General features: G+C 36.6%; 2 pseudogenes across 2 annotated transcripts; one reads left to right on the top strand and one right to left on the bottom strand.

Annotated features, from left to right (window-relative positions):
• Positions 1 to 353: 353 nt before the first annotated feature.
• On the top strand, positions 354 to 1474 carry LOC308618984 (olfactory receptor 13C7-like; annotated as a pseudogene). The gene has a single exon. The product of its transcript is annotated as an olfactory receptor 13C7-like (transcript).
• Positions 1475 to 12825: 11351 nt separating this feature from the next.
• On the bottom strand, positions 12826 to 14164 carry LOC308618986 (olfactory receptor 13D1-like; annotated as a pseudogene). Its single transcript has one exon. The product of its transcript is annotated as an olfactory receptor 13D1-like (transcript).
• Positions 14165 to 15326: the final 1162 nt, after the last annotated feature.

The following is a 15326-nucleotide window of genomic DNA, read 5'->3' as shown; positions in this document are numbered from 1 at the left end:
ACATCCTTTCTCTAAAAATGTATCTTTTCAGTTTGTTCTTCTAGCCACAAAACAATGCTGCCACTGAGGTTAAATTACTGTTGAATCAGGATTTACATCTAACCATTATGTTTTAGTAACTGCAGAGCAGTTATTTTTGCTAAGGCTAACATTAGTTGTGTTTTGGATTGTTTGGTCAAAATGTTATGGTGACATTGCATTCACAATAATTTCGAATTCATAATGTAAGTGAGATACACAATTCTAACCCAGTTGTATGTGTTCTGAATCTGTTTTCTAACAAGGGCATATTTTTTTGGAGTTAAAGCCTCCTTCATGTGTTCTAAAAGTCTAACTGATCTTAGCTTAGAGGATTGTAACATGTTCTTATGCTATCTGTGTATCCAATTATAGGTCCACATTACCCATAAGGGAAGCCACTTAAGGGTGCAAACAACTCTTACAAACACTGCAGTAACAGATGCACATGTATTCTGGCTGCTGCAGAATTCCTTTTGGTGAAAGAAAATATTAACATGGGAAAGACCAATCAGTCTTCTGTTACAGAATTTGTCCTACTGGGGCTTTCTGGCTACCCAGAGCTTGAGGCCATTTATTTCTTGCTGGTGCTATTTATGTACCTGGTGACCCTGCTGGGAAATGGAGTCATCATCATTGTGTCTGTGACTCTCACCTGCACACCCCCATGTACTTTTTCCTCAGTAACTTATCATTTTTGAATATTTGCTACACCAGTTCTTCTATTCCCTTATTTCTCAGCAGGTTCTTAGCTTCAAAGAAAACCATTTCCTTCTCTGGGTGTGGAGTGCAAATGTTTCTCTCCTTTGCTATGGGAGCCACAGAGTGTGTCCTTCTAAGCATGATGGCATTTGACTGCTATGTGGCCATCTGTAACCCTCTGAGATACCCTGTCATTATGAGCAAGAATTTGTATGTGCCTATGGCTGCTGGGTCCTGGATTGCAGGGGGTGTCAATTCTGTGTTGCATATGTCTCTTGCCATGCGGCTTCCTTTCTGTGGGGATAATGTCATTAATCATTTTACTTGTGAAATCTTGGCTGTCTTAAAATTGGCCTGTGCTGATATTTCCATAAATGTTATTAGCATGGTTGTTGCTAATATGATTTTTCTTCTGGTTCCAGTACTTTTCATTTTTGTTTCCTATGTTTTCATTCTCTCCACCATCCTGAGGATTCCTTCTGCAGAGGGAAGGCACAAAGCCCTTTCCACCTGCTCTGCCCACCTCACAGTGGTGATTATATTCTATGGAACCATCCTCTTCATCTATGCAAAACTCAAAACTAAAGACTTCTCTGGTGCAGACAAAGTACAAGTCACAGACAAAATCATCTCTCTCTTCTATGGTGTCGTGACTCCTATGCTCAACCCCCTTGTCTATAGTTTGTGGAACAAAGATGTGAAGGCAGCTCTGAAGAATATACTCTGTCGGAAATGCTCCTCAGAGGAAATGTGAATGTTGCTTTTTTAAAAAAAAAATTCATTTACTCTGAATGCAGGACTAGTTCTCACCTGGAGTTCCAAAGTAAATGTAAGGGTTGATAGTATCATTAATTCTTGAAATACTTATTTTTCTGTTCCTAACATCTAAATGTGAGAGAAATCTGGGGCCTATATTCTTCATGACTGGCTTAAAGAAAAAAAGGGAAAGAAATCTATGTGTAAAAGGATTCTCATCCAAACCACCCACCTTCACAGAATTTATTATAGTTTAACTCTGGAATGATGAGTTCTGTAATCTATATGAACAGAAGTCCCTTGTAACTAGTTTAACTTCTTATCTTCTATTTGCATCAGTTTTCTAGTCTCATATCTTTCTTAGGAAGGTAAAGTAGAAAGTGCCTTGTTAAGTGTCAGAGTGCTATATAAACTCAACATTAAATAATTCATAACAGGGTAGTGTTTGACCTTAGAGAGGGATGACCACTTTTGGCTATGTATACATTATAGGCAAGAGTAGAAAAAAATGATGCTACTTTTCCTAGGGCTGATATCCTTCTGGCTGCAATCTGGCAAGCATACTTCTGTGCAGAGGTATCTGAGGCAATGTGAGCCTTAGTGCAGATGCCCCATCTGATGGGGGAATTTGGTCTATCTTGTGTTTCAACAGATGAGCAGTGACATCTTTGAATGAAAATGATGATTACTGATAAGTGACATAAAAATTACTCAGTTTCTAGAGAATGTGGTTGTCCACTTCTCTGAGAACATTGTGATATGGGTTTAGAGTGTCACAGATTAAGTATTTTTACAGTTACATGAATTTCCTGTAAATATGAGCTTTCCATTCATTCACTGAGTTATCTCTTCCTTAATTCAATTATTCAATCAACCAGTATCTACTGAATATCTGTTTTGTTTCAGGCATTATGCTACCTATTGGCAATACCAAAACAACTAAACAACATGGAAACAAAAACAAAAACATGACCAGAGGTTACACAATCTTGTGGAATATAGACTGACATGAACTTGGGACGAAATATTAAAGAATATTCACAGCTTTTCCATCTCCACTATCTTCTAAGCTGGATCCTTTGTTGGTATTCATAGTATGTTGGGTCTTTATTGTGCTGAAAGACTATGGGTAGAATAGGACATTCCAATAAGTCAGGTCTCTGATATCCCTAACCCTCTAGCTAGCTCTGCTTTTGTCTATTTTATATGCTCTGAGGTTCCACGTAATATTTTATTTGGAAAAAAAAGTTGCTAGGAAAAGTTTTAAAACCACTAAGGTGGACTATAGAATACAGTAAGCATTATAAGAAAGAGATTGATGCTTTTGGATTGGTGTTTTAGAAGGATCACTTTGGCACTGGGGAGGATTAAGTGGTATACCTCTTGCTGATAAATTCCCAGGGCAGTTTCATGTTTCTTGGCCAGCCACTAGCCCTTATCTTGTTTTCCTTCCCGTAGGTTTCAGATTACTGAGACCTACCCAGTTCCTTAGGGTTTTAATTCCCATCCTGATTGGTTATGGAACAAGTTTTCTCAAATAACTTTCATGATCCTTTCATTTAAAGTTTTACTTTAACTAATAGAGGCAACAGAGAAGGAAAAGAAAGTAACATGAATGGCAACATTCCATGGGTGTAGAAAAACTTCCAGGCTTTACCAGCAGCTGGCTCATAGGAAGGCCTCATTGCATTTTATTATTTTTCTTTTTTCTATCTGACTTTTTCGTCTCTATTTACCCCTTGTCTTCCCATGTCCATTCCCTCCTTGATTAGGTAAAATGAAAGCTGAACTCCAGAGTTTACTTCCTTTAGCCACCTCATCCTCTTTGATCACTTCCTGCTAGTACTTCCTCCTTTTCGTGCCTTTTTCAAATGTAACCCCCCAGGAATTCATGATTAACTACCTTATTGTCCAAAACTGAGAGAACAAATGAGGAAGATAAGTGATGGGATGAGAAGGAATATTTAAATAATGCATACTGTGTACATAAAGTGTACTAGGTAAAAAAAAATAAGGAGACTTATATATGCTATTTTAAAGTTCCTTTTAATTAATTAATAATGGTAGAAGGTGCAAAATATGATTGTCCCTCACTGTCTCATTCAGATACAGACACCCAGGAATCCTTGCTTAATTTCCTTGTTTTCAAAAACCAGAGAGCAAATGAGGAAGGCAGTAGATGGAAGAGGCAGTATTATTTAATTAATGTATAATATATGCTATGTGGTGTGCTAGGTGTCATATATACACTATTTTAGAAAATGTTTTCATTAATTAATAATGATAGATAGTGTTGATTTGGGGTTGATTTCTTCTCTCATTTATTCAACACTGTGTATGTGCTTGGTATAGGCTGGGGATTCATTATGGATATGACATTTTCCCTACTCTTAAGGATTATCTCCAGATAATTTTGTAAGGTAGATGAGAAAATTTAGGCTCGTATAAATATCACATAGGTCATAAATGGCGGCCAAGACTTGAGCCCACTGTATATCTCTATTTCCTGTATTACTTTTAGGATACATTTGAGGAATAAGTTAAATATCAAGAGATATTTCAGGAGGACAAGAAGAACTGTGAGGAATTCTTAAAAAGTGAAAAAAAGGTTGTCTATTAGTTATGCTTCCATTTCTGTGAAGGAGGATTACAATCTTGATTCTGAATTTTGATTTTGAATCAGGGAAATCTTTCCATTTGTGCTGCAAACTGAATTTCTTTTGTGGCAAAACAACAATAAAAAAATCTTTATGTTTCAAGGAATTTTGACATCATTCTTATCAGCAGCGTATATGTGCAGTTAATGTAAAATCTGTTCTTAAAAATAAAACCTGAGTTTATAGTGCAGAATTTGAGCAGAAATATAAAATCAGAGAGTCATTGAGATCTTAAGAAACACTACCATGTATTACAACTCACTAGTTACTCAAAGGGAACATTTTTATGACCTCTTCAGTATATTCTAAGTCCTTTATCTTCCCTTGTTTTCCCCTACATTTAAAGATTAGGTTCTATTTTACAAAAGTATTTGGAATTGTGGTTTGGGGGATGAAATAATATATAAAGTCCATGTCTCTTATTTTCCTGTGTGGTATTTCAGATACTTGGACTTACATTTTTTTTTACTATTTTTTCCATTTTAATTAATTAATTCAACAGTTAATGACCTCACACTATTTTCAATTAACTTGGCATTGGACTTCATACAGAGAACAGTGAGCAATAGGGTGCCATTGGGAAGATTTCAGAAACTAACAAGTGGTTATAGCATAAAAGAAAAATTGCTGCAGTAGGTAAGGGTCAGGGAGGCATAGAGGGAGGGAGTAACTAACTCAAAGGAGTATTGGAACGCATTACAGAGGATGTAACACTTGATCTATTTCTTGTTATTGCTGAGATTTCACTGGAGAAGGAGAAATGTACCAATGCAGAGGAAATAGTGTGTGTTATTGTCCTTAGGTGAGAAAGAACATGAAATAATTGGATAACTTCACAGTGAATGTAGCACAGTATGTGCTAAGGAATGGGGGCAATGTGGGCAGGAAACAAGAAGGTGAAATATGTAGTTCAAAATGTAGGTTGGGGCCAGATGAGTTCTCTGGGGAAAAAAAATAAGCAAATAAATATATCAAAGGTATTTCAAATAAGGGGTACTGAAAACATATATGTGTTGGATTTTCTTGGAAAGACCTAGTTTTAAATATATTTTTGTCTTGTCCTCATAAGTTTACTTGCATTTTTCTTAGACTACTTAACCCCACATTTTTATGAGATTACAGTTGTTTTCAGAATGTGATATAATTAGACTTGTGATGTTGAAATTTCTAACTCTGAAATTCTATGATTCTATGTATGACTTTCTTTTGTTCTGTTTATATTTAAAATCCTTGCCTTAAAATATGTGAGCTTGTTTTGTGCATGAACTCAAATATGTCAATTTCTTATCATTTTCTCCAGAGCCAGTATTAACTCAATATTTTTCTCATAGCACTTCCTTGTTCCTCAGGCTGTAGATGATAGGATTGATCATGGGGGTGACTACCCCATAGAACAGGGTAATCAGCTTCTTCAAAGTCATGTCTTTGGAATTTAGCTTTATGTACATAAAGAGGATTGTCTCATAAAACACAGTCACCACTGTTATGTGGGCTGAGCAGGTGGAGGAGGCCTTTTTCTTCCTTCATCTGAATTGATTCTCAGTACAGCATAGATGATGAAAATATAGGAAACAAATTAGCAGTAATGGAGCAAATGAAAATATTACATTGCCAAACAGTATTATACTCTCATTCAAGAAAATATTTGTGCAGACCAGCTTTATTAAAGTCAGTACTTCACAAAAAATGATTAATGATATTTCTTCCACAAAAGAGCACTCATAATATGAGTACATTTTGTGCCAACCTTTTGAGAAAGTTTAATCCCCAGGAGGTAGCTTCCATCTAAACACAAAGTTTCTAGTTTATGATGATGAATTATCTTAGAAATTTACTGATGGCCATGTAGAAACCATATGCCGTCACTGCCAGGAACACACACTCTGTGGACCCCATTACATAAAGAGATAGACATTTAGGTAATACAAGCTACGAATGAGATACTTTTTTTTTTAAATAATAGGAAGAGGGGACAAAAGAGGATGTGTACCAGATATCCAGCAAGGAGGGGCTACCAAAAAAAGAAGTCCATGGTGTCCATGGTGTGTGGAGGTGGGATTCTTGGAGGGTTAAGATGACTAAGGTGCTGTTCTCCAGGAGGATTACCAGACACATCACTAAAGACATGACAAAAAGAAATTTTTGTCAATTCCTTGGTCCTCAGAAAGGTCTCTCAGAGTGAACTCAGTTTCAGTTGTCCAATTGGTCCTTTCCATTTTTCTTTTTCATTCTTTAAAGGATCCAAAAGAGGAAATAGCACATGAGTTAAATGAGCGGTTCTATGTTACATCAAGTCAGAGGTAATTGAGGTAGAAGGTCTAACAACTATATGAGCACTAGCTGGAGTAATGCTAATAGCAGTGAGATCAGCTCATGGGATTCCTCTTCTAGTGCATAAAACAGCTGAGTGACTCTGGTAACTTATTAAAAATGCAGGCTTCTGTATTCCATTTCCTGGGATTGTGATACACAAAGTCTGAGGCAGGGAAGAATGATTTGCATTTTAAAATAAATATCTGGTATGAGATAGGTTAAAAAATAGTAACTAAAATTTCTCTGTCAAAAAAGTAAAAGAATATTTCCATTTTCTTGAAACACTGTTCTGATGTGACTTATTTGAGGGCTTCACTTAAGTAATGTTGGACATAGGATTTTGAGGACCCCTTGTGTTTTGCAGAGAAGAAAAGAAGAAATGGTTAAAAGAGCTCTGTTCTTGGGAAGGAAGCTTAACCACAGGACCTATTAAGATGTTCAGAAAGCAATTCTTTGTAATCAGGTCAATGAACTTCAGAAACAGTGATGTTGGACATCCAGTTTTAACTACTTTCCTGTCTAGTGCTGGGTTTTTTCCTCCATTATCTTCAGACTTCTGGTCAAAATTCGTTTTACCTAGGTTAGTGATTTTTGTGGTGAACAAATTGTATTCACTATTTGGGTGAAGCAGTTCAAGGAAAGGTTAGCACTACCTGCAGAAGTAAAAAATGGCTGAGGGCACCTGGAATACACACACACACACACACACACACACACCCCATTACCTCCTAATTGTGTAAATTAGATAGGTGGTGACTGTATGTCAGTTAATCTGGGTATATCTATATATTTAGGTAAATTCTTTGGAGATGCTTATAGTATGGAGTGGGATTGAGTTACAAATTAAGTTGTAGAGTTACAATAAGAAAACTGAATAGCTTGATGACTTATAGGTTTTCATTACATGGTTTCAAACGTCTGAATTTTTTGTGAATTTCAAAATGCCACTCATATTCACATAGCATATGTTTCTGAGTTTCAGAGCCAAATGCAGTAATTATTAGAAAATATTGTACAATAAAACCCTTTTTCTCTTTATTCATTGATTAACAAATTTACAAATTTGATTTGTTAACAAATTAACAAATTTGAATTAAATAATAATATATATAAAATTCTTACAAGAATGCCTAGAAATTTGTGTATTTATTATTATTATTATTATTATTATTAATAACTAAGAGTTAATGTGGCAAAAAGAGGTCTTTCTGCTATATTATTAGTAAGACATAGTAGGATAAACAAGGGTCTGGACAAAAACCATCAGAATATGTTTGGATTAAGGATTCCAGAAATATATGATAATAGATTGAGAATGGGATAAAACACATTCTCAAGACTTCTGATTGGTTATTTGAAATACAGTAATGGATCTAATATAATTAAATCTTTAGGACATTATTCTTGAAGTTTTCAAAAGTTTTTAACATCTTTTCCCTGAAGCGATTTAAAGTTATGGCTTAGAAAATTGCATGAGTCCCTGAGAGGAAGAAATATTTAAATTGACTTCCTGAGCCAAGAGAAGATTCTTTAGAGAATTTCCTGGGTCTTCACAATGGGGCAGTGTTTCCACCTGGGCTTGAAGGGCAAATGAAATATTCCATATTCTCAAATATTCATTTTTTTTTTTTTTTTTTTTGTGGTACGCGGGCTTCTCACTGCTGTGGCCTCTCCCGTTGCGGAGCACAGGCTCCGGATGCGCAGGCTCAGCGGCCACGGCGCACGGACCCAGCCGCTCCGCGGCATGTGGGATCTTCCCAAACCGGGGCACGAACCCGTGTCCCCTGCATCGGCAGGCGGACTCTCAACCACTGCGCCACCAGGGAAGCCCTCAAATATTCATTTTCCTCTTACTTTTGTACTAGCAGAACCAAAATATACTCCCTTTGTAAACAATCTTATTTGACTCTAATGAATAGAAGCTTTTAAAACAATTTTGAAATAGTACCTTTGCTATCAGTGTTTTCCAGAAAAGTCCTGTGACATTATGGCTCCTCAGTGTTAACACCTTCAGAAATTTATCAACGCCGTAGAAAATTTTGTGCAGTGGACTGCAAATAGAAGACCAATGCAACAATCTGCTGTGTGTTGCAACCTAGGAGGCAAGTCGACCTTCCATTTAAGGCAATTGCTGAAAACGTACTAATAACACAAATCCAAGGGGATATCAGTTCAGTGAACTGAGTTGAATATTGAACTGGTGATAGAATATTTCTTATTATGAAGAGTCTATAGAGGATAGGAATTTAAAAAATTCTAAGATGATATTGTCTTTGATATATTGAGAAAAAGGAGAAAAATGAAAAATATGACCCAAAGAGTAATTTGAAACTGGAAGTAATTTGAATATCCAAAAAATATGGATATATAGGTCAAGAATTTATGTTACTGGGAATAAAGTTTTATTTAGCCAGAATATAGATTCCTGGTCCGTGATTCAGTGTAAGTGCCTACATGTCTACTGGTGTCATTTCTTATTGGTCCAATGAGGAAAAATAGGCAGCAGATTTGCACTCTTATCCAGAACATAAAGTAGGCTGGTGTCACCAAAGTTGCGATTCTGTAACAGTTTATCTCATGGCACCAATTCAGTTTTCTTTGGTTTGGTCTACAAATGTTTTTCTAGCACTAATCATGAACAGACAGATGGTCCCTGTCCTGGAGCCTCTCACTGGGGGTGCTATTTGGAAAACTTTATTACTTGTTTGAATACATATTTTGGTTTGTGTAAAAGGAAATGAAGAGGAACAATGAGTCCTTAGCTAACAGGAAAGAATTTTGACTTTCATAGTTATGTGTGCATGAATATTTGGGGAATTGTTTTGAGAACTTTTAATTACTTTGTTGTTGTTGTTGATGAATTCCTGTGGTAACTTTAGACATAATATTTGTGACCCAACCCCCCACACTCACATACACTCATTTAACTTTTAGCTAAATGAATTGAAATAGCCGTTAAAAAAAAATGTCAACCTGTGAGTTCCTTGTTTTATATGGCGTTGGCCTTTGCTATAGTGATATAACACTCTTCATTACAAAGTGAGTAGAGTTTGGCATCAATATCATATCAGGTATGATGAAAATTTGTATGTTGGTTGGGTAAGAAGAAACCAGATAACTGACCAGTTTTGATTGATAAAAATTTAAAAGTATTTTTTTAAGAGTGGAAACTGGGGAAAGAAACGTGGAAGAACTTGAAAAAAATGAAGTCAGTGGAAGATGAAGGAAACCAAAACAGCATTTACCTTATGCCAGATTCTTTATATGCATTTAAAAATGTTTTCTCCCAAGAACACCACAATGAGACTATTAAAATCCCCACGGTATAGGTGAGAATATTGAGATGCAAAAGTTAACTAAATTGCCCAAGGTCACACAGCTAGTACCTGGACCTGTTAGCAGAGAGGATATGGATGAAGGACCCTAGCCCTGTGGTCACTGCTAGCCAAAGACAGGCTTAATCCATACAGAAATCATGTCTAGTGTGTGTTCATATGTTCTTCACAAAGACAGAGGCTTGTCATCGAGCCGGTCCACTCAGAAAAGGGTTTCAGTGAGGTCTGAGTGGAGCAGCGTGGACGGAAGCTACAGCTTTTAGTGGGTGTGGGCCCCCAGGTGGGATAAGTTTGGGAACAGTGGAAGCTGGGAAAACAGGAAGCGGAGGCCAGTGTGGCTGTTTCTGCAGCACAAACTTGCCACAGGCCCTCTCACTGGGTAGCGCTTTGAGCTTCTGCCTGTCCACAGTGCAGGCCACGCCACCTCAAAGCCCGTTTCCCTTCAAACTTGATAGCCACCTCCTCCTCTCTGTGGCTGGGCCTCTGGAGGGTGCAGTTGTATACATTGTGATGTAATATTTTCAACATCTTGCGACTTCATGCTAGAAGTTTTCTATTGTTTGTAGAACCTTTTTATAGAAATGCTAAAGCACACATGCATGTCAGTAAAAATCTCAACTTCATACCAAAAAATGGATATTCTTTCCAGTAGACAAAGTGACCTTACAGCATAAAACTGCTTCTCAATCATCATTTACTGGGTAATTGGGACTTGAGGGCCTTTATTTATCACCTAGCATTACGAAGGTGAATCTGGGACTCAGAGTAAAAAAGCATATATCTTTGGGGTATAAAAAAGAGGGAAGAGATATGGGAACGTATGTATATGTATAACTGATTCACTTTGTTATAAAGCAGAAACTAACACACCATTGTAAAGCAATTATACTCCAATAAAGATGTAAAAAAAATCCACAATCAATAAATGCTGGAGAGGGTGTGGAGAGAAGGGAACCCTTCTACATTGTTGCTGGGGTTGTAATTCGGTGCAGCCACTATGGAGGACAGTATGGAGATTCCTTAAGAAACTATAAATAGAGCTACCATATGATCCTGCAGTTCCACTCATGGGCATATACCTGGAGAAAAACATGGTCTAGTAAAACATGTCATGGACCCCAATGTTCACTGCAGCGCTGTTTACAATAGCCAAGACATGGAAGCAAGCTGAATGTCCATTGGCAGAAGAATGGATAAAGAAATATGGTACATAATATTACTCAGCCATTAAAAAGAATGAAATAATGACATTTGCAGCAACATGGATGGACCTAGAGATTGTCATAGTGAGTGAAGTAAGTCAGAGAAAGAGAAATATCATATGATATTGCTTATATGCGGAATCTAAAAAAAAGATACAAATGAACTTATTTACAAAACAGAAACTGACTCACAGACTTAGAAAACGAACTTATGGTTACCAGTGGGGAAGGGTACAGGGGAGGGATAGTTAGGGAGTTTGGGACTTCATGTATACACTGCTATATTTAAAATCAGTAATCAACAAGGACCTACTGTATAGCACAGGGAACTCTGTTCAGTATTCTGTAACAGCCTAATTGGGAAAATAATTTGAAAACGAATAAATACATGTATACATATATCTGAAAAAAATAAAATTAAATTTAAAAAATAAATAAAAATACATTTTAGAGGGGAGTTATAGGTCATAAGAAGAGATTAATTGTAGAACCACTGTCCTTAAGTACTCCCACCTCTCAGAATACATGTACATGCAAATCCTTATAACACATGGGTGAAGGATGCAAGTACATCCTTATCTCCTTATTTTTTATTGAAGTATAGTTGGTTTACAATATTTATTAGTTTCAGGTGTACAACATTGTGATTCAATATTTTTTAGATTATACTCCATTTAAAGTTATACATAATAATGGATATATTTCCCTCTTCTGCATAATGTATCCTGTTACTTATTTATTTTATACATAGTAGTTTGTGTCTCTTAATCCCATATCCCTATCTTGCTCCTCCCCACTTCTCTCTCCTCACTGGTGACCACTAGTTTGTTCTCTATATCTGTGAGTCTGTTCTGTTTTGGTACATACATTCATTTGTTTTATTTTTGAGACTCCACATAGAAGTGGTAACATAGAGTATTTTTCTTTCTCTGCCTGACTCATTTCACTGAGCATAATATGCTCTAGGTCCAAATTCTGAAATAGATATTCCAGAAAATATAACACTTAATTGTCTTTGATTAGGTGGCTAAGATGCCACCATAGGAGAAATATAATGGGGATGAAGTGACATATACTATTGTCCTTAAGTGTGAAAGAACATGATATATTTGGATAACTACATAGTGAATGCAGCAGAGTGTGTGCAAAGGGGGTAGGAGATACATGGGGATGGATAGAAGAAGGAAAAATATGTACCAGCAAAATTAGGTTGGGGCCAGATCAAGTTGTTGGGTAAGACACAAACCAATAATAAATAGAAAAAACGTGAACTCAAATAGTTCTCTCAAAAAGGGGAGTGAAAAATATACGTTTTACTTGTTAAGTAGACATGAGCACTGGATTTTTTTGGAAAAACTTAATTTCAGTATTTTTCTTCTTTCTAAAAGTTTACTGTCACTTCTTAGACTAGTTGTCCCTACATTTTTATAATTTATTTTCATAAAAGATAAAGTTAGATTATTACCTTGAAATTTCTTTCCAACTCTTATCTTTTTTTAAAACATCTTTATTGGAGTATAATTGCTTTACAATGATGTGTTAGTTTCTGCTGTATAACCAAGTGAGTCAGCTATACGTATACATATATCCCCATATCCTCTCCCTCTTGTGTCTCCCTCCCACCTTCCCTATCCCACCCCTCTAGATGGTCACAAAGCACCAAGCTGATCTCCCTGTGCTATGTGGCTGCTTCCCACTAGCTATTTTACATTTGGTAGTGTATATATATCCATGCCACTCTCTCACTTTGTCACAGCTTCCCCTTCCCCCTCCCTGTGTCCTCAAGTCCATTCTCTACATCTGCGTCTTTATTCCTGTCCTGCCCCTAGGTTCTTCAGAACCTTTTTTTTTTTTTTAGATTCCATATATATGTGTTAGTATATGGTATTTGTTTTTCTGACTTCACTCTGTATGATACACTGTAGGTCCATCCACCTCACTACAAATAACTAAATTTCGTTTCTTTTTATGGCTGAGTAATATTCCATTGTATATATGTGCCACATCTTCTTTATCCATTCCTCTGTCGATGGACACTTAGGTTGCTTCCATGTCCTGGCTATTGTAAATAGTGCTGCAATGGACATTGTGGTACCAACTCTTAAATTCTGTGATTTTCCATATAACCTTTATTTCCTTTGTTCTTTTTATATTAAAAACTTTGCCTCCAATATAAGAGCTTATTTTGTGCATAAACTCAAAGATGTAAGTTCCTCATCCTTTCCTCCAGAACCAGTCTAGCTGCCAATTTTCTCATAGCTCCATGCACCTCTGTATTCCTCAGTCATTGAGCTTGATAGGATTGAGCATGAGTGTGACTACTCCATAGAACAGGGCAATCAGTTTGTCAAAGGCAGAGTCTTTGGAATTTGGCTTCATATACATTAAGAGGATTGACCCATAAAACACAGTCACCACTGTTATGTGGGCTGAGCAGGTGGAAAAAGCCTTTTTTCTTCCCCCAGCTGAACTGATTCTTAGTACAGTAGAAAGGATGAAAATGTAGGAGATACCAACAGTAATGGAGCAAACAAAAATATTACATCGCTCAACATTTTAGTAATCACATTCAAGGAAATATCTGTGCAAGCCAGCTTGACAAAAGCCAATATTTCAAAAACAAAATGATTGATGACATTTTTTCCACAGAAGGGCAACCGTATTGCCAGAATTGTTTCTGTCAATGAGTTGAGAAAGCCCAATCCCTAGGAGAGAGCTGCCATCTGAATACAAAGTGCCTTGCTCATGATGATGGTGTATCTCAAAGGGATGCAGATGCTTACATAATAGTTATATGCCATCACTGCTAGGAGCACACACTCTGTAGACCCCATAGTGTAAGAGACAGACATCTGAACAACACATCTAGTGAAGGAGATGGTTTTTTTCTCTGATAGAAAGTGTATCAGCGATGAGGGGATAAAGGAGGATGTGTACCAAATGTCAAGGGAGGAAAGATACCAAGGAAGAAGTACATAGGGGTGTGAAGGCAGGAATCCAGGAGAGTGAGGAGGATCAAGGTGCTGTTCCCCAGGAGGATTACCAGGTACCTCACCAAGCACATCACAAAAAGGAGTTTTTTGGCTCTTGGGTGCTCAGAAAGTCCCTGTAGAATGAACTCAATCTCTGTCCAATTGGTCCTTTCCATTTTACTTTTTCATACCTGGAGTAATCCAGAAGAGATGTGGGTTTAAGGAGTCTATGTAGTATTATCATACAAAGTAAGAGATAATTGGAGGTAGGGCAACAAGTGTGTCAGTACTAGCTGGAGTGGGTTTACAACTGAGTTTAGCTTTTCAAATTCCTCTTCTAGCTCATAAGTTAGGGATAGAAGACATGCAATAATTACATTGGTAGTTTATTAAAAATACAGACTCCTGTATTCTATATCCTGAGATTGTGATGCACAAGTTCTGAGTCAGGGAAGAACTATTTGCATTTTAATAAACATTTGTTATTTCTGATTCAGTTGACCCACAGACTTACTTTGAATATCATTATTTTGGAGATATTTGATTTTATACCATGCCAGTCATTAACAATAACATTGGTTTAGGGTTTTACAATTTATGAATAAGCTCACACATATTACTTATTTTATCATCACTATAATTCTTTGAGGAAAATAAAGTTAATAGAAGTAAAAGTATTTTAAAACACAATAAGTGGACAAACTACTATTCAAATCTACATTTTCTGATTTACATCCCCCCTTTTTTATTTGCATGGTTATTGCCCTCCCAAAATTATGCAAGTTTTATAAGGAGTGGGAATAAGGCATCTTTTAAAATAATGCTCTCCAGATGTTTCTATTGTGCAACTTTGGAAGAGAACCACCCATCTAGGGGAGTGTTTCCAAATTTTAGTATACAGATGAGTCACATGGGAAATCTTTGAAAAACATTCTCATTCAGTGGTTCTGAAGTGAGTTCTAAGATCTGAATTTATTAACATGTCTCCAGATGCTGCTGATGCTACTTGTCTATAAGCACATGAATAGCAAGGCCTTTTAGACCATCTCTCTCTGATACCATTGGAGCATGCCATTGGTGTTTCAGTTGTATGTAGGATTGTAATTGAGTAGCAAACAATGCAAAACTAAACATTTTGGTGAGATTTCGAGGTGAGACTTCTGTGTAAGCGTATATTGCAATTAGCTTTGGGTTCTTTAGATTTTAGAAATACAAACAACCAAATTACACACAGAAGATTTGGCCTTTTATCTGTCCATATGAAAGTCATTCCTCTCCATTTGCTGAATTTGCAATTAGGCTTAATATTTTCCAAGAAAGGAATTTGATATCGGTTCAAGATCTGAGTTGTGTGCCATAGAGTATGGAGAA

The sequence above is a fragment of the Mesoplodon bidens genome, assembly GCF_964165515.1.
Source record: "Mesoplodon bidens genome assembly, chromosome: 6".
NCBI lineage: Eukaryota > Metazoa > Chordata > Mammalia > Artiodactyla > Ziphiidae > Mesoplodon > Mesoplodon bidens.
This window is presented reverse-complemented; position numbering and strand designations above follow the sequence as displayed.